This window comes from Silurus meridionalis, chromosome 25, assembly GCF_014805685.1.
Source record: "Silurus meridionalis isolate SWU-2019-XX chromosome 25, ASM1480568v1, whole genome shotgun sequence".
In the NCBI taxonomy this organism is placed as follows: Eukaryota; Metazoa; Chordata; class Actinopteri; order Siluriformes; family Siluridae; genus Silurus; species Silurus meridionalis.
In genome coordinates, this window is record NC_060908.1 from 9,856,781 (window position 1) to 9,875,829 (window position 19,049).

Sequence of the window (19,049 nt, forward strand, 5' to 3'; positions counted from 1 at the left end):
TGGCTCTGTCTATAGTAAGTAGTTATTGTATAGTAATTACTTTACTTATTTGAGACATTAAGTTTCTTTGGAATATAAGTATCTTTTTAAATAATCAGTGCATTTTAAACACATTTCTTAATTAATTAAATATGAATATCTTTATATTGTTAAATATACTGTATGGATATACTGTTGCCAAAAATAAAGCTAGGACCCTCTTCAGTTACATGACAAGGCCAGTTGTGGAAAGAGAGGGTTGTGAAATACTTAGAATGCTTTCAGCTGCAGGATGCCTTACTCCACCATATATGGAATAACCAAGAGACATAATCAAAAGATTTACAGCACCCATAATATCTGAAGATATAGTCTGTCAACATTGCCACATATGACCATTTAAGTAATGGAAAAATTATCCTAGGAAATTAAACAGTCCAAAATATTATCACATATATTGTATTGAACATCCAGCCAAATTAATAAAAAGCTCCTGCATTTTACTAAGCATGCAATTAATTAATACTGAAAGCTCTCAAGTAATCTGATAAAGTATTTAAGCAGATGGTGATATTGTCATATTTGATATTGTGAAAAGAAAGCCGATTTGCAAATATTTGTGGTAGTTAAAACACACACAACCAACACAAATCTGCTTCTTTAAATAAATTACTATGAATTGTAGGTGAACAAATTCAAATTCAGATTAAAATTATTAATTGTATGTATATATATATATATATATATATATATATATATATATATATATATATATATATATATATATATAATGTGTCCATACAAAGTTCTTATGTTAGTGTATTATGTTTTTTGACTAAGCCATAATGTGTCTTGGCCATATATAACTTTTGCTTGGCTGGCAAATCCATTCCAATATAAGCAGCTGTCTGTCTCACAGAGAGACTGTAGTGAAGACCAGTCAAGTCCTTGAGTGTGGTGAGATGCTCTCTTATTTACTCAAAATTAAATGATTATATTACTTTACCCTTATTATTATACACTGTAAATTACCCTTAAATAGCCTAAAATGTATTCATTTAAATATTTAATTTATGAGTGCTTTATACTGCTAAACTCACTAAGAGAAGTAGTGTGCTGTATAGTGACTGTGACCAATGAAAATGGTTCTATTATTTTGTAAAATAATAAAATTATTGAATTACAAATGTTTAACGATAACTTAATAAGAAACTTGAGTAATAAAATCTATATTCTAATGAATTTCAGAATTTTGGCATGGATACCACAAATCTGTGGGCATGTTAGATTAAACATAATGAGTTTTGTCTAAATACATGCCTCAATGGAAAGCACCAAGAAAATCTGATCTAAAATGAATTAAAAACCTAAAACAATTATGGATATAGAATAAGTGAACGACTAATTTTATTGATGTTGTTTTTATTTTATTTTTATTTTTTCTTTGTATTATACAGGTTTGTTAACAATTATTCACCTTGGGGAGCTGAGAGAGGTAAATTAAGAATTAAGAACAAAAAGGTTCTCAGTGAGTTATTCTGAAAAAAGAATGCAAAAGATCTCGCAATATTCCATAGTTAGATACGTATAATTCATAATGTATTAAAAAAAATACTAAAACTATTTTGGTATTTCTAGGATATGAAAATTTTGGTTAATGTTAATTAACTTTAAGATGTTAAAGTTAATCCTTGCTATAAAAGCAGTGCATTTAGAATTTTATTAAAAGGTGTTTTTTTTTTCCCAACTGTTCTGATATATTTCATGAAGTGAGCTACCACAATGAGCACAGACGCCGAAATGGCCGTTTTCGGCAAAGCTGCCATTTACCTCCGTAAACCAGAGAAGGAGAGAATTGAGGCTCAAAACAAGCCTTTTGATGCAAAGGCAGCTTGCTATGTAACTGATGATAAAGAGCTGTACCTTAAGGCTACAATCAAGAGCAGAGATGGTGGCAAAGTCACTGTTGAATTGCTTAATAACAAGGAGGTGAGAATTAATGATTTAATGACCATTAGAACTTCATACAATTTATATGTATGTCATTCACAATTCATATGCATTATTCCAATCACTTATAGACAAGAACAGTTAAAGAGGATGATGTCTTCCCCATGAACCCTCCAAAGTTTGATAAGATTGAGGACATGGCTATGATGACCCACCTCAATGAAGCCTCTGTGCTGTATAACCTCAAAGAGCGTTATGCAGCATGGATGATCTATGTAAGTTATTAGTAATACATGCACATAGTAACTACACCATCTAGTAGCAAAAGTGATTATTTCTTCCTTACAATATATTCCAAGGAGCTGCTTTCTTGATATGGTTGCATCACAGAAAATCCTGTATATAATCCTCCCTGTCCATATTTATTTCAGACCTACTCTGGACTGTTCTGTGCTACTGTGAACCCCTACAAGTGGCTCCCAGTGTATGATGCAGAAGTAGTGGCTGCTTACAGAGGCAAAAAGCGCATGGAAGCCCCACCTCACATTTTCTCTGTGTCTGACAATGCTTATCAGTTTATGCTCACTGGTAAGACATTATTATTATTATTATTATTATTATTATTATTATTATTATTATTACTGTTATTATAAATAATACTAATATTATTATTAAAAATAAAATAAAATAAAAATTATTTTAGGATTATTTAGCATTTATTAAAAGTTTTAAAATATTTATGAGATTACAACAATTGTATTTAATATAGAAAATATAGATAACCAAATTTTATATATTTTATATTATTTCATAATATAATAATATTATATATTATTATATTATATATTATTAATAATATTATTATTATTTATAAATAATACATTTATTATTTTACTTTCATCTCACAGATAGGGAGAATCAGTCTGTCCTGATTACGTAAGTACCTGTGCATTTATAGAAAAATTCTAATTCTTAATTTTTTAGCATTAATTGATTGTTTTTTTTCCTTAATATACACCAGTGGAGAATCTGGTGCTGGAAAGACTGTGAACACTAAACGTGTCATCCAGTACTTTGCAACAGTTGCAATGCAGAGTGACAAAAAGAAGGAAAGCTCTAGCAAAATGCAGGTAAGAACTAATCTTTTTTCTGTTTGGGGCTTTTGGGGGGGTATATTCTTTTCTTTGTCTAGTGTAAGTCATTAATGTCAATATAAATACATCCTACAAAATCAAAACAATCTATTGATATGTTGCAGGGATCTCTTGAAGATCAGATCATTGCAGCCAATCCTCTTCTTGAGGCCTATGGTAATGCTAAGACTGTGAGAAATGACAACTCTTCTCGTTTTGTAAGTTCTATTCAACTCTATACATTATACAACTATACACTGTGATGTTTATAATAGGTTATAACTTCTGATGCTAAGTGTCTGATTCATTTTGTCTGACATAAAAGCATTTGTTTTGCTGAACCAGGGTAAATTTATCAGAATTCACTTTGGCACATCTGGCAAACTGTCTAGTGCTGACATTGAGACATGTGAGTTGAGTAATTAATATATTATTGATCGTATTTCTGTTAGTGTAATTTTTGTAAACTAAATTGGCACATATTCCTAACAGATCTGCTGGAGAAGTCTAGAGTAACATTTCAGCTTTCTGATGAAAGAGGATATCACATCTTTTACCAGATGATGACAAATGAAAAGCCTGAGCTGATTGGTAAGACAATTCTGTGTGTGTGTGTGTGTGTGTGTGTGTGTGTGTGTATATATATATGTGTGTGTGTGTGTGTGTGTATAAATCTGTTTTAATAACTTGCTTTTTCCATAGAAATGACGCTCATCACCACCAACCCTTACGACTTCCCCATGTGCAGTCAGGGTCAAATCACAGTGCCAAGTATTAATGATAGGGAAGAGCTCATTGCCACAGATGTAAGAAATTCTTGCTGAGAGGTCTTATCCTGTAATATTTCTTTTGATTCTTTATGACTAAAACTACTGTCATTATTTTACAGACTGCTATTGACATCCTAGGCTTCAGTGCAGAAGAAAACTAAGCATCTACAAGTTTACTGGTGCTGTTCTTCATCACGGAAATATGAAGTTCAAGCAGAAGCAGCGTGAAGAACAGGCTGAACCTGATGGCACAGAGGGTGAGGCTGACCCTTATTCAGTTCCATTTATTGTCTCATGATTGAAAACTATGGTGCTGTGATTTAAAACATCCTTGGCATACTTTACCTTACAGAGGCTGACAAAGTGGCATACCTTTTGGGATTGAACTCAGCGGATATGCTGAAGGCATTGTGCTACCCCAGAGTAAAGGTTGGAAATGAATATGTGACAAAGGGTCAAACTGTCCCACAGGTATGCAGTTGAAAGTATTAAAACGCTTTTATTATAGAATGCAAAAAAGAGAGTAAAAGAAAGCAAAACAAAACTGATGAACAATTTGTACTTTAAGGTGTATAACTCTGTGAGTGCACTGGCCAAATCCATCTATGAAAGGATGTTCTTGTGGATGGTCGTACGTATCAACCAGATGTTGGACACCAAACAAGCCAGACAGTTCTTCATCGGTGTGCTTGACATCGCTGGATTTGAAATTTTTGATGTACGTCATATGTTTGTAAAATTATGTTTATGGATGTTTTTTTTTCCACTTAACATTTTGTGTGAATCCTGAATACCTACAGTGTGTTTTCTTTCATTTTTACAGTTCAACAGCATGGAGCAGCTGTGCATCAACTTCACCAATGAGAAACTGCAACAGTTTTTTAATCACCACATGTTTGTCCTGGAACAAGAGGAGTACAAGAAGGAGGGCATTATTTGGGAGTTCATTGACTTTGGCATGGACTTGGCTGCTTGCATTGAACTTATTGAGAAGGTATGGTTTCCATTTTGGTCATTATCCTTGGTATTAAATTCACAATACAATGTCAAACATAATTTTTTGTAATTTTTCTTTTTGTAATTTATAGCCCATGGGTATCTTCTCCATCCTTGAAGAAGAGTGCATGTTCCCCAAGGCTTCAGACACCAGCTTTAAGAACAAGCTGTATGACCAGCATCTTGGCAAGTGCAACGCTTTCCAGAAACCCAGACCTGCTAAAGGCAAAGCTGAGGCCCACTTCTCTCTGGTTCACTATGCTGGTACTGTGGACTACAACATCAGTGGATGGCTGGATAAGAACAAGGACCCATTGAATGAGTCTGTTGTGCAGCTGTATCAGAAGTCTCCTGTCAAACTGCTTTCTACATTCTACCCACCTGTTGTTGAGGGTAATTTTTTTTTACATTTATTTAAAAACTATACATACACTACTTAGATGATTGCCTAAAAAAATTTAATTTTGTTCATAATTTAATATGCACAGAGACTGGTGGCAAAAAGGGAGGCAAGAAGAAGGGTGGTTCCATGCAGACTGTGTCCTCACAGTTCAGGGTTTGTTACACTTGTAGTTTGCTATTATCAAATCCATTTTTTTACAATTTTAATTATAAGTAACAATAATTTGTTTAATTCATAGGAGAACTTGGGCAAGCTGATGACCAACTTGAGGAGCACCCATCCTCACTTTGTGCGTTGCCTGATTCCCAATGAATCTAAGACTCCAGGTAAAGTTTGAAACCTAATTTCTAAAAGTTAAATCTGGCATGATAAGCAAATAAAAATATTTATTGTTTATATTATGTTGCCATGATTATGGTACCAGAACTACCCCAAATTCAATGTCATTGAATCAGGTTTGAGCTGAGCAAATAAACAATTATTGTGAATTGATTACTTCATGCAAGGTTATCACATTAATTTTGGCAGGTCTTATGGAGAACTTCCTAGTTATCCACCAGCTGAGATGCAACGGTGTGCTGGAGGGTATCAGAATCTGCAGAAAGGGATTCCCCAGCAGAATTCTTTATGGTGACTTCAAGCAAAGGTTAGAGAAAGCCTTGATAATATTGCATCAAGTTTATTTGTTTCTTGTCTTATAATATTGAAATGATACATTATATTTTACAGATATAAAGTGCTGAATGCCAGTGTTATTCCAGAGGGTCAGTTTATTGACAACAAGAAGGCCTGTGAAAAGCTTCTGGGATCCATCGACATTGACCATGACCAGTATAGATTTGGACACACTAAGGTAAATATACTTAAATGGTCAAAATGAGAGTTCTTACTTCTTTCTTTCTGCATAAATATAAAATACTTTGCAAATTAAGCAATACTATCCTGTAAATACTATATTTCATTCAGGTCTTCTTCAAAGCTGGTCTGCTGGGTACTCTTGAAGAAATGAGAGATGAGAAACTGGCTTCTCTGGTCACAATGACACAGGCTCTTTGTCGTGGTTTCCTCATGAGAAGAGAGTTTGTGAAAATGATGGAGAGGAGGTTTGTGGTTAATTTATCTATAGCTGTTAACAATAACTATTCATTGTACAATTAATGGTTTTGAGAAACACTTTTACCTTAAAAAAAAAAACAACAAATATGCACAGTTACTTCTTTGAAGACACATGCAATCATTTAAAAAGAGATTTTTTTTGAAGAGAAAGAATCATTTCTATTTTCCAGAGAAGCCATTGATACCATCCAGTACAACATCCGATCATTTATGAATGTCAAACATTGGCCATGGATGAAGGTTTACTACAAGATCAAGCCCTTGCTGAAGAGTGCTGAAACTGAGAAGGAGCTTTCCACCATGAAAGAAGACTTTATGAAATGCAAGGAAAATCTTGCAAAGCCGAGGCCAAAAAGAAGGAGCTTGAGGAAAAGATGGTGTCACTTCTTCAAGAGAAGAATGACCTTCAGCTTCAAGTTGCATCTGTAAGAGATTTTATTTAAGTTGGACATTAATTTATAGCTTATATAAGTTACAACTGTCAATGTATCAAATTTGTATTAATTGCACTATAAATATAGGAAACTGAGAATCTCTCAGATGCTGAGGAGAGATGTGAGGGTCTGATTAAGAGCAAAATCCAACTTGAAGCTAAACTCAAAGAGACAACTGAGAGACTGGAAGATGAGGAGGAGATCAATGCTGAACTGACTGCCAAGAAAAGAAAATTGGAGGATGAGTGCTCTGAGCTAAAGAAGGACATTGATGACTTGGAACTCACCTTGGCTAAAGTGGAAAAAGAGAAACATGCCACTGAAAATAAGGTTTGAACATAAGTTTGTAGAGACTGAGAATATTGTTACTACTTTCTGTGTTTTTAAATTAAATGATTTCCTACAAATACAACATCTGTGTTTTAAAAACTGCAGGTTAAGAACCTCACAGAGGAGATGACCACTCAAGATGAGAGCATTGCCAAACTCACAAAAGAGAAGAAAGCCCTCCAAGAGGCACACCAGCAGACCCTTGATGATCTTCAGGCAGAGGAGGACAAAGTCAACACTCTGACAAAATCCAAGACTAAGCTTGAACAGCAAGTGGATGATGTAAGCAATGTGATACAAAATTGTAAAATTAATTGCTCATAGGATGATTTTGCATAAGGTACACAAATAAACATTCTGTATTTTTACAGCTGGAAGGATCTCTTGAACAAGAGAAGAAACTCCGCATGGATCTGGAGAGAGCAAAGAGAAAGCTTGAGGGTGACTTAAAACTAGCTCAGGAGTCCATCATGGACCTGGAGAATGATAAGCAGCAGTCCGATGAAAAGCTGAAAAAGTAAATATACAGCAGATTGGATTTATTTAGTAAAAAAATTATTTTGACTTTTCAGGCATATGTGTCTCTTCCCAAACTGTTTTCATGTAGTTAAAGGCACACAATTTTAATCTTTTGAAGTAGCATTGAAGTTTTTCCTTTTGCGTTAGAACTAGAAGACCCAAACCTGTTCCAGCATGACAATTACCTTTGTGCACAAAAGAAGCTGCAGAAAGAATCAGTTTACATCGATTATAGTTCTTGAGTTACCTGATATAGACCTTTAAACTCAAACCTATTGAATACCTTCGGATGAACTGGAATGCTTACTGCACCCAGGCCTCCTCACTCTATATAAGTAACTAACTTAACTTAAACCCATGTGGATGAATATGCACACATCTCCACATACACACTATAATATTAAATCTTCCCAGAAGAGTAGAGGTTTATAAATAGACGTTTTCTCCCCATCCACACTTTAATTTTTAATTGTTTTCAAAAGTTGGTTATTTAAACTGAAACATCTGAAACCGCTTGTGTCCCTGTATTGCGCAAATCCTAAAACTCTTTGAATACGCCTGATGTTTTTTTTTTCTGTCAATTTGAAATGACTAACAACTAAGAAACAACTAAAAACGTGTCATTGTTTTTGAAAGCCTCTATTTTCAACAGTCCACAATGTGATGCAAAAACAGTGTTTTTAAATGTATCCACTTTGGAGAGCGTTTTCAAAAGGCTAAATCTTCGTTGACTGAAAATGCAGTCTCAGCTTGAATGGAAGGGTAAAAAAACGGAGAGAATAATAGGCGTTTTAAACAAAATTGTATTAGTGTGGACATGGCCTAAATGTAGAATTATTGGTTTCAAAAGCACATACAAATCATATGGACAGATATCCACAAAAGCCAACATACAAATGCTACAAATCTATTGTTTCAATCTCTCAGGAAAGACTTTGAAATAAGCCAGCTTCTTAGCAAGATTGAAGATGAGCAATCTCTTGGTGCTCAGCACCAGAAGAAGATCAAGGAGCTTCAGGTATATAAATGTTTTGTTTCTTAATTTATAGAGTAAAAAGGAAGAGGTGTGCTTAGTTAAATGAAGTTAAATTAGTTTCTTCTACTTATTCATATGGTATGGTTTTTATTGTTGCATATATGTGGTTTTCTGTCATTAAAAGGCCCGCATTGAAGAGCTAGAGGAAGAAATTGAGGCTGAGCGTGCTGCTCGTGCCAAAGTTGAGAAGCAAAGATCTGATCTCTCCAGGGAACTTGAGGAGATCAGTGAGAGACTTGAGGAGGCGGGTGGAGCAACTGCAGCTCAGATTGAAATGAACAAGAAGCGAGAGGCTGAGTTCCAGAAGCTGCGCCGTGATCTTGAAGAAGCCACACTGCAGCATGAAGCAACTGCTGCTGCCCTCCGCAAAAAGCAGGCTGACAGTGTTGCAGAGCTGGGAGAGCAAATTGACAACCTGCAGCGGGTCAAGCAGAAACTTGAGAAAGAAAAGAGTGAATACAAAATGGAGATTGATGATCTCTCCAGCAATATGGAAGCTGTTGCTAAAGCCAAGGTTAAAAAAAGATGCTTCATGTTCATTTAATATTTAATCATTTCCAAAGTACAGATTTGAATGTTTATAACACAAACTTTTTTTTTAGGCAAATCTTGAAAAGATGTGCCGTACTCTTGAGGACCAATTGAGTGAGCTCAAGACCAAGAATGATGAGAATGCACGCCAGGTCAATGACATTAGTGTTCAAAAAGCCAGACTTCAAACTGAGAATGGTAATTAGACTTCACGATTTGGCAAGATGTTGTTCTTCCTTAATTTATAAGTTATTTTTCCTCAATATATAACCTTTCATATCCAGTATATACAGTAAAATAACTTGTCGTTATATGCATTTAAATTAACATTCTGTTACATTGACATAAAAAATAAACCACATTCAATACAAGATTTGCTGCAGTTTAACATCTGATCTACAATCAATCAGGTGAATTTTCCCGTCAATTGGAAGAGAAGGAAGCTTTGATTTCTCAGCTGACCAGAGGCAAACAGGCATTCACTCAGCAAATTGAGGAGCTGAAGAGACAGATGGAAGAGGAGGTTAAGGTAAGCATGTAATGAAGTTTTACTACAACGGTCACAGATTATGTGAATTTATTCTAATTACTCCTTTTTTCCTTCACAGGCAAAGAATGCCTTGGCGCATGGTTTGCAGTCTTCTCGTCATGACTGTGATCTTCTCAGGGAGCAGTTTGAGGAGGAGCAGGAGGCAAAGGCTGAATTACAACGTGGAATGTCCAAGGCCAACAATGAAGTGGCTCAGTGGAGAAATAAATATGAAACTGATGCTATTCAGCGCACAGAGGAACTTGAGGAAGCAAAGTATGTTCAAAACCTTCATAATTGTTGAAAAATAGCAAAATCATACATTAAACAAAATTCAATGCTTAACAGAAAGAAGTTGGCACAGCGTTTGCAAGAAGCTGAGGAACAAATTGAGGCTGTGAACTCAAATGTGGTTCTCTGAAAAGACCAAGCAGAGACTACAGGGTGAGGTTGAGGACCTTATGATTGATGTGGAAAGAGCCAATGCCCTGGCTGCCAACCTTGACAAGAAGCAGAGGAACTTTGATAAGGTAAACTTTGTGATTTATTAATTGAGAATTAATTGAGCATCTTCAAATTCACCTTTGATGAGTTAATATAAGGTTTTACAAAATAAGTTCTATACCAAAGGTCCTGGCAGAATGGAAACAGAAGTATGAAGAGGGTCAGGCTGAGCTGGAGGGGGCCCAGAAGGAGGCACGTGCTCTGAGCACTGAACTGTTCAAGATGAAGAACTCCTATGAGGAAGCCCTTGATCAACTTGAAACACTTAAGAGGGAGAACAAGAATCTGCAGCGTATGTCAAAATAATCCGATTTATTTATTTTTTTTACTTAACATGATTTTATAAACTTAGGTGTGCCCACACCTTTATGTAGCACCAGTGTTTAGAGTTTTGTCCTCCATAATTTTGTCTTTCAACAGAGGAAATCTCAGACCTGACTGAACAAATTGGTGAGACTGGAAAGAGCATTCATGAGCTGGAGAAGGCCAAGAAGGCAGTTGAGACTGAAAAGGCTGAGATCCAGACCGCTCTGGAGGAGGCTGAGGTATATAGAGTATAGCCAATTTTAGGACAATTAATTCCAGTTAAATATTTCTTGTCACCTGTTTTACTTTCTTGGTTGTGATTTTTTTTTACTATCTTTTCATTATTTATCTATTTATTATATATTTATTTTGTTCACAGGGCACACTAGAGCATGAAGAGTCAAAGATTCTTCGTGTCCAGCTTGAGCTTAACCAGGTTAAAAGTGAGATTGACAGAAAGCTCGCTGAGAAAGATGAGGAGATTGAGCAAATCAAGAGAAACAGCCAGAGGGTGATTGAGTCCATGCAGAGTACTCTGGATTCTGAGGTTAGGAGCAGAAATGATGCTCTGAGAATTAAGAAGAAGATGGAGGGAGATCTCAATGAGATGGAAATTCAGCTTAGCCATGCCAATCGCCAAGCTGCTGAGGCACAGAAACAATTGAGGAATGTTCAGGGACAACTCAAGGTAATGTCAAATTTAAAAAAATCATTACTATTCAGATGCATCCAAATCATCTATGAATGAAATAAGAAAAATGACAAATAATTTACTTTCAGGATGCCCAACTGCACCTTGATGATGCTTTGAGAGGACAAGAGGATATGAAGGAGCAAGTGGCCATGGTGGAACGCAGAAACACTCTTATGTTGGCTGAGATTGAAGAGCTCAGAGCTGCCCTTGAGCAGACAGAGAGAGGTCGCAAAGTGGCTGAACAGGAGCTAATTGATGCTAGTGAGCGTGTTGGGTTGCTGCATTCTCAGGTATTAAAATCTAGCTTTTTTTCATTTTTTTAAATTATCATTAAGTAAATAATAAATTAATAATGTCATTTTTACTTTCTTTACAGAACACAAGTCTGCTGAACACTAAGAAGAAGCTTGAGACTGACCTTGTTCAAATCCAGAGTGAGGTTGATGATACTGTCCAGGAAGCAAGAAATGCAGAAGAGAAGGCCAAGAAAGCTATCACTGATGTGTGTATTGGTACAATTTAGATTACCGTATTTTTCGGACTATAAGCCGCTACTTTTTTCCCACGTTTTGAACCCAGAGGCTTGAACAATGTAGCAGCTTATTTATGAATTTTTTCTGGGTTTTTCCCAGTTTCACAAACTTCAAGCTAAAAAACTGAACCCCATAACATTAGACCAATTAAATTTCCGAACGGAAACGAAAAAACGCACCTCACCTGTGTTCTGAGCTGCACGGCATCGGGAGAAAAAAAGTTTTTTTTAAACGCACGACAATGCCAAAAGATAAATTCCTGAGAAAAATAGTTGTGAAAGGAAGGAGGAAGACAGTGAACAATGACTTTCTTGGTAGGCTACTGTTTAGATACAAGCCGTTGTAGCACGTTGAGTCTGGGTCAAGGGAGAGCTCGCTAACGTCAGTTGCAACAGAAATCATATAAGCACAGGCAGGTTTCCGAAACTCGTGCTTTTTTATTTTTCTTGGCAACAGCGTTACGGGTTAGTCAAAGAAATTTAGAAATGAGCATCAGAAAATAATAAGGACATAATCCTTGTCTTGAACACACGCAGTAATAGCGGAAAAATGCAGTGCCAGGCTATTCCCAAAATACCGCTATGCTCCTAAAGGAAGCGAAACATATTTCACCTGTTACACCGTGTGTAACGTGTCTTTCATTGAAGCCTTTGTAAAGGTAATTAGTGTAGACATATTAGACAGGTGCGACTTATTTATGTTAAAAATAAAAATATTTGTAAAATTCAGTGGGTGCGCTTTATAGTCCGGAAATTACGGTAACATCTACCTAAAAAGCTCTAAAGGTTTAAGGAGAAAAATCTTTATATTATTTATATATTAAAATCTCTTTTATTTTACACTAGGCTTCCATGATGGCTGAGGAGTTGAAGAAGGAGCAGGACACTAGTGCTCATCTAGAGAGGATGAAGAAAAACCTGGAGGTCACAGTCAAGGAACTCCAGCACCGCCTGGATGAGGCTGAGAATCTGGCCATGAAAGGAGGAAAGAAACAACTTCAGAAACTGGAGTCCAGGGTTAGTCTTGATAACTTATTATAAACAAAAAGCTTTCCCATTTTTGTTCTCATGCAGAACAAAAGAAAATTATTGCAAGGACTGACTCAATTCTTCATGGATGCACTCTTCCAGGTACGTGAATTAGAGAATGAAGTTGAGGCTGAACAGAGACGTGGAGTTGAAGCTGTTAAGGGTGTTCGCAAATATGAAAGAAGAGTGAAGGAACTCACCTACCAAGTATGTATTCAGTGTACTAAATATTAAAATACTAGTCACAATAAAATGTAAACTAATTACTGAATTGTGTAATTTATAGACTGAGGAGGACAAGAAGAACATAGCCAGGCTGCAAGATCTGGTTGATAAGCTGCAGCTGAAGGTTAAGGCTTACAAGAGACAGTCTGAGGAAGCGGTAATCTCCCTAAGAATACTGAATTTACTGGAGATTTGTGTCTGTGTAATTACTTGTATGAATCATGCCATTATGAATAAGAATTAAACACTTCAGAACTAGCTAGTTTTTATTTATTTTTACTGTTTATATGTAGGAGGAACAGGCCAATGCCCATCTGTCGAAGCTCAGGAAGGTGCAGCATGATTTGGAGGAGGCTGAAGAGCGTGCTGACATCGCAGAGTCTCAAGTCAACAAGCTCAGAGCCAAGAGCCGTGATAGTGGAAAGGTTAGTTAAATGAAATTCCTTATATTTGAAAGAACAGTACATTTGATTATTTTTTTTTTTTTTACTAAATAAAAATGTATTTGAATGTGTGCTTATTATTTTAAGTAATGAATCAGAGTAAACAAATACTTTTTTTTTTGTGTTCTCTACAGGCTAAAGAAGAGTAAACCTGTTGAGCATGATTCTTCTGCAGTTATAAAATATGACTGTATATCAAAGCAATTTTTTTCCAGTCAATGTTAAATAAAAAAACAAAACAATATAATCAATCATTTGTTCTTGCTGTTGTATTAACTGGTACAATACATAGGATACAAATTTTAATTCTATTTTATAATCAGGTACAAAGATTTATTAGGTTATTAAAATTAGCAGTAATGATTACAAATCAATCATAATTTTTTTAATCCAACACAGTTTGTTTGTGTACAATTAACATTACCAGATTTTGTTTGTTGAGCTAGAAATTTGCTATAGCATTGTAAACTTATTGGTAATTACAGTATGTGCCACTATTCAAAATAAATAACATAACCTATTAATACAATTTTTTTTTAAAGTAGCAATCATTCCAGGATAAATCTGAACTAATGTGTTAACCAACTTAATATTCTTAGGCTCTGGATGCTATTTTTAATTGATAGTCTATAAATCTACAAAAAGGTTATTTTTGGTAATAGTGACAGCAACAGATTAATGCAATCCCAGATTATAACACTGCATCCAGAGACTTGTATAGTAACTTTCTTTCACCACTACACTTCCAGGTTTTACAGTTTTTCAAATTTGCTTTGGAGAATTTTTCAGATCAGAAATTTTCTAAACTAATTGTTTAACCTCTAATTCATTTAGGTACATTCATTTGACTGATTGTGTACGATTGTCTGCTGTTTCCTACATTATCAGTTGTCAGGGAAGTAACAAAATACAAATACAGTGGAACCCACTTATCTCGACCTCGGTTAACTCGACAACCCTATTAAGTCGACGTTTTTGAAGTGGAACCGCCAAATTCTCGCTTTGTCTTAGCATTTTTTTATCGGTTATGTCGATTTTTTTATCGGTTCTGTCGAACCCTAATATCTCGAGCACAAGGGGGGAAAAATCCGCGATGCGCTTTGGGAAGAAAAGCGCAGCCGTTGAGAGAGTGCCGGTGGGAAGACACGTACCGGGATATGCATGAGCGATAACAACGACCGCCGTGAACCAACATATACCCACAATAACGGACAGTGAGAGTGTGGAAGTTTAAATATGAGCTGGTGATGATGTTAAACGAGCACCACATGTGCGCGATTGAAGCCGAGAGCTTCAGAGAAAGTGGCCGAGAAAGCACCTGACAAGGGGGCGTGGCAGGTGGATCCCTGACAGTTAACAAACATGTACTGTATGTATTTTTATAGCATGCCTTCATCAAACAAATCGCGGCAACGCTGTTGTGTAAAAAACCCTCCAAAAACACGTGCATGTACATTCTCATTTATTAACACACATCATGTACATAAATAAATTTCAAGCACGTTAATATATTGCCGCCATATTGATTTTCGTTTATCTCGATCATCGGTTATCTCGATGCTTTTTGGCGTCCCCCTAGGACATCGACATAACCGGGTTCCACTGTACTTTAATTAATGTACTTAAGTAGATTTTTCTGTTATCACTAATTTACTTCAATATTCTTTTTAGACAATTTTTTTACTTTTACTCATTAAATTTTTACACAAATATCTGTACTTTCTACTTCTTACATTTTTAAAACAGGCTCGTTACTTCAGTTTTAATCTATTTTTTCTTCTCACTGCGTGCCGTTTTCAGCCCATCATCTTATTTCTTGTCATTGCGTGGCTTTTTTATCGCGGTTTCTAAATTAACCATGGCATCCATGGCTTTGAACTAGGTCCCCTGGTGGTCTAGTGGTTAGGATGCGGTGTGCTCACCGCTGCAACAGTAAATAAAGAATGCAAGTAACTAAATTAACGCAAGTTAAGTATTTATAAAAAAATTTAGTAGCATCTACTTTACTTAACAAGTGCTTAATCTGTCAGATTTAAAACATGGAATGGTAAAAAAGAAAGGGCCAGAGGTCACAGTGGCGGCTTCTGTTGAGTTGCAAACAGATCCACTTATGCTCTGTAAACTTCTCCATATTTACTCTACAACTTGTGGGTTGGGTCCCTATTCCCTGGGCCTCGGAAAGGTACTAGCAGCACAGCCCTATCCCTGTCAGGAATGTCCAACAGGGTGAGCCAAAAATGCCTCTCAGTGGAGATGAGGGCAGACATGGACCAGCCAACATGGAAGAAACTCCCTCATCAGCAGATTGGCCTGATAAGCCTGCAGCACCGCCGTAATGTGCAGGCAACCCGTGTCTTGACCTGCTGCTGTATAAGCCTTGCCCACCAAGGCTAAATTTGTACAAAGGGTTTTTATGTATATCAGCTGGTCATAAGAGCTTATCAGTTCTTTGTCATTGTGCAATCCTCTGTTTGGAGCTACCTTAAAATATGGTCCTTTAGCCACTGTTTTCAAGTGCATGAAATATTACAAAGAGAATTTTTTAATAATTGATGACATTGGAATTATTCTTCAGTCTGAAAAAAATGATCTTTCCAATTTATACCTATCTTAATATCATTAAGACATCCTTAATAAAGTTGTTAATGGTCATACAGGGCAAGATATCATAAATGATGCATCTTACAGATTTTTCAAAGATGGTCAACACATTAATAAAACATTTCTCTCAGAGACTGATCTCAAACTCTCTATGTACATAGATGACTTTGAGCTGCGTAATCCATAAGGGACATCAGGCAAAAAGCATAAAATCTGTGCAGTTTATTGGATTTTAGAAAATTTACCACTAGGGTCTGGGTCATCACTGTCCTCAATTAATCTTACTCTGTTATGTAAGAGTGTTGATCTGAAGGCCTTTGTCTATCAAAAACATTTTGAACCTCTTGTGAAATTCTCATTACTTTAGAGTGTTTGTCAATCACCTGTAAACCTTTGTCAGAAGCACAATGCAAAATGTTGTTGTGTTTAGGCTCTGTGCACATGCTTTGACAGCTTATGTTGCGAACTTTTCTGGGGAATATTTTTGTAGGTTTTGTATTTCTACACACACAGATATTCAGTCAAAAGAGGTCAGAGATTTTCTCAGATCTAAAGAGCAGCATAAAGTACATGTGGCAGATGGATGTTCTGTAACCACTAGTTCAACGGGTAAAAGACCTAGGAGTTATTTTAGACAGCAACTTGTCTTTCAAATATCATATCAACCAAGTTTACCTTAAACACAGAAAAATCAAGGTACAGTAATGTACCTAAAAGAGTACAAATGCTTTGTCGCCCCAGCTGTACCCTAGCAGGGTACAGAAATGTACCTCTAAACACTGGTACATTTTTGTACCTTCTTGATTGTACCTCTAAAAGAACAATTTTGCACCTTAAGTGATATAAATGTACCTTTATGTTACGGTTTAAAATTACATCCTGGTATTCTCCCAGGTCCCTTCACTAATATCCAGCTGAACTGATTTGTCCTAAAAAAACCCAAACAAAAAAAAAAAACACTTGGATGGGTGGGAAAAGCATTAGGCTTTGAGCATTTTGTTACCTGTTTAAATACAAAACAGAGGCAGTGCATTTTTCACATTTTTTTTAATCACAAAAGTAACAAATTTCTACAGACCATTCTCAATTCAGTTTACGACTCATACTGGATATTCTGTACTACACATTAACAATAAATTGAGGATCGGAGAAATTGGATCAGATGAATTTTGCTGATCAGGGTTCAAGCTGTGTTGCTGTACTGTTCACTTTTCTTTACTGGGACAGTCATTTTTGTCATCAGATTGTCTGAAAACAAAGGATCTGTGCTTCCTGTAAACATGTTTTCTATAAGAATGATAACACCAAAAAGTTGACTGGCATTTATTTATACTACAGGTGATATTAAAATTTGATTGATGCGCATGAACGATTCCAACATGTTGGATTAATTTAACGAGACTGAATGTCCTTCATGTGCACTTTGGGCATTGTCAACATCCACGATGTTGACAATGCGCCTCTGAAGGAAAGTGAGAGTGTTCTTCAGGTGTGGTGGATATGTGATGTTAAAAGTAAAATACATACAGAAGGCAGTCATGAAGGCCTCGTCTAGGCTGGTGCACTGGCACACAACCATGCTATCCACCTTCACCACGCTGTGCCCTCTTTAACTGATTGCAATCTTCCAATCATTCTCCATCAGTTAAATGGTTGGAAAGGGGGTAGCAGGGTCCTCCTACATAAGAGAAAACAAAAAGAAACATTTTCAAATGTAAATAAACAAGTCAGTCAGTTTTAGCCTTTTATTATATTTAAAAAATTCTGTGTATATATTGTAGATGGTTTTACAGGTACATTTAATCTAGAATTTTCATACTAAAGTTGGAGACGTCTTAAATAAAAAATAAAAAATAAAAGTTATGGCAAAAATGAAGCACATCTACCGGAGACAGAAAAGTCCCAAATCCAAGCTATCTTTTTCTGTTCATGTACTAACATGCGGTCCACCAGCCAGCATTGCAGGATAATTCAGAAGCCTACCTCTTTCATAGTAATCGATCTTTTCTCTGAAAATGGATGGCAAAAAGATAAGCACAGCCCTTAAGTCAATTCCTGCAATGTGGAAAAATATCCTACTTTCTCAATAGGATATTTTGCAATGTGGTAAAGCAAATTACATATATTGTGAGTTTCACTAGCAAAGTGACTGTCTCTACCTGGTAGATCTTCAGCCAGGGCATCCTGTCTTGTTTCAGTGTACTGTTTTGCTAGGGGGGATTTTGCTGTGGCAAGTTTCAGCACATTTGGCAGAACTCTAGCAAAGTCCTCTCTGAAGCGATGACAGAAGCTCCTTGGTGAGGGATGGATTCGGTAAATCTGATCAAAAAACTGTAGAATGTGAAGACATGATTAACATTCAGTGCATCACTGAAAGCAAATTTATTTTAATTAAATGTTTTATTTAATTAAATGTTTATTTTCCATGACAGCAATCAACATGTCTGCAATTTCACAATTTCCAAAATTGTAATTGCATCCCTGTATCATTCAGATGTTTTCAATACTCACTCCATCAGGAGTTCTTAAGTATGGGTACGTTTTGACTATATCCTCCACAGACATTCCTTCCATGATTTATCGACGTCTCCAGGAGAATGTTTGTGCCATGCGGTCTTTGACAGTCAAGATGTCTGGATGTTTCTTCTGATACTCACTTTGTAGAACGTTTACATGGGCCTCAACAGACGCTTTATCCTCCCCAACACAAGTTTCCTTTGTCAGAACAACAAACAGAGAATGCTTAAACTGTGACAGATAATTGCAGAGACAGATATGTGAAAAGTGAATCCGGGCCCTAATGTTCAGTCAGTGAAAGAGTTAGGTGTATGCAAAAAATATTTAAATGTCTGTAATATCTGCCTTAAATTGTCCCGCACTAAGTGAAATGTAAAAGTCATTAAAAGTAAATATAAAAAAAATATGGAAAATAAGATATGCATATGGCAAATAAGATATGCGTATGCATATGGCAGTGGGCTGACACAAA

At 36.0% G+C, this 19,049-nt stretch overlaps 1 pseudogene; it reads left to right on the plus strand.

Moving 5' to 3' along the window:
* Nucleotides 1-877: 877 nt before the first annotated feature.
* Nucleotides 878-13,706, plus strand: LOC124378902 (annotated as a pseudogene).
* Nucleotides 13,707-19,049: the final 5,343 nt, after the last annotated feature.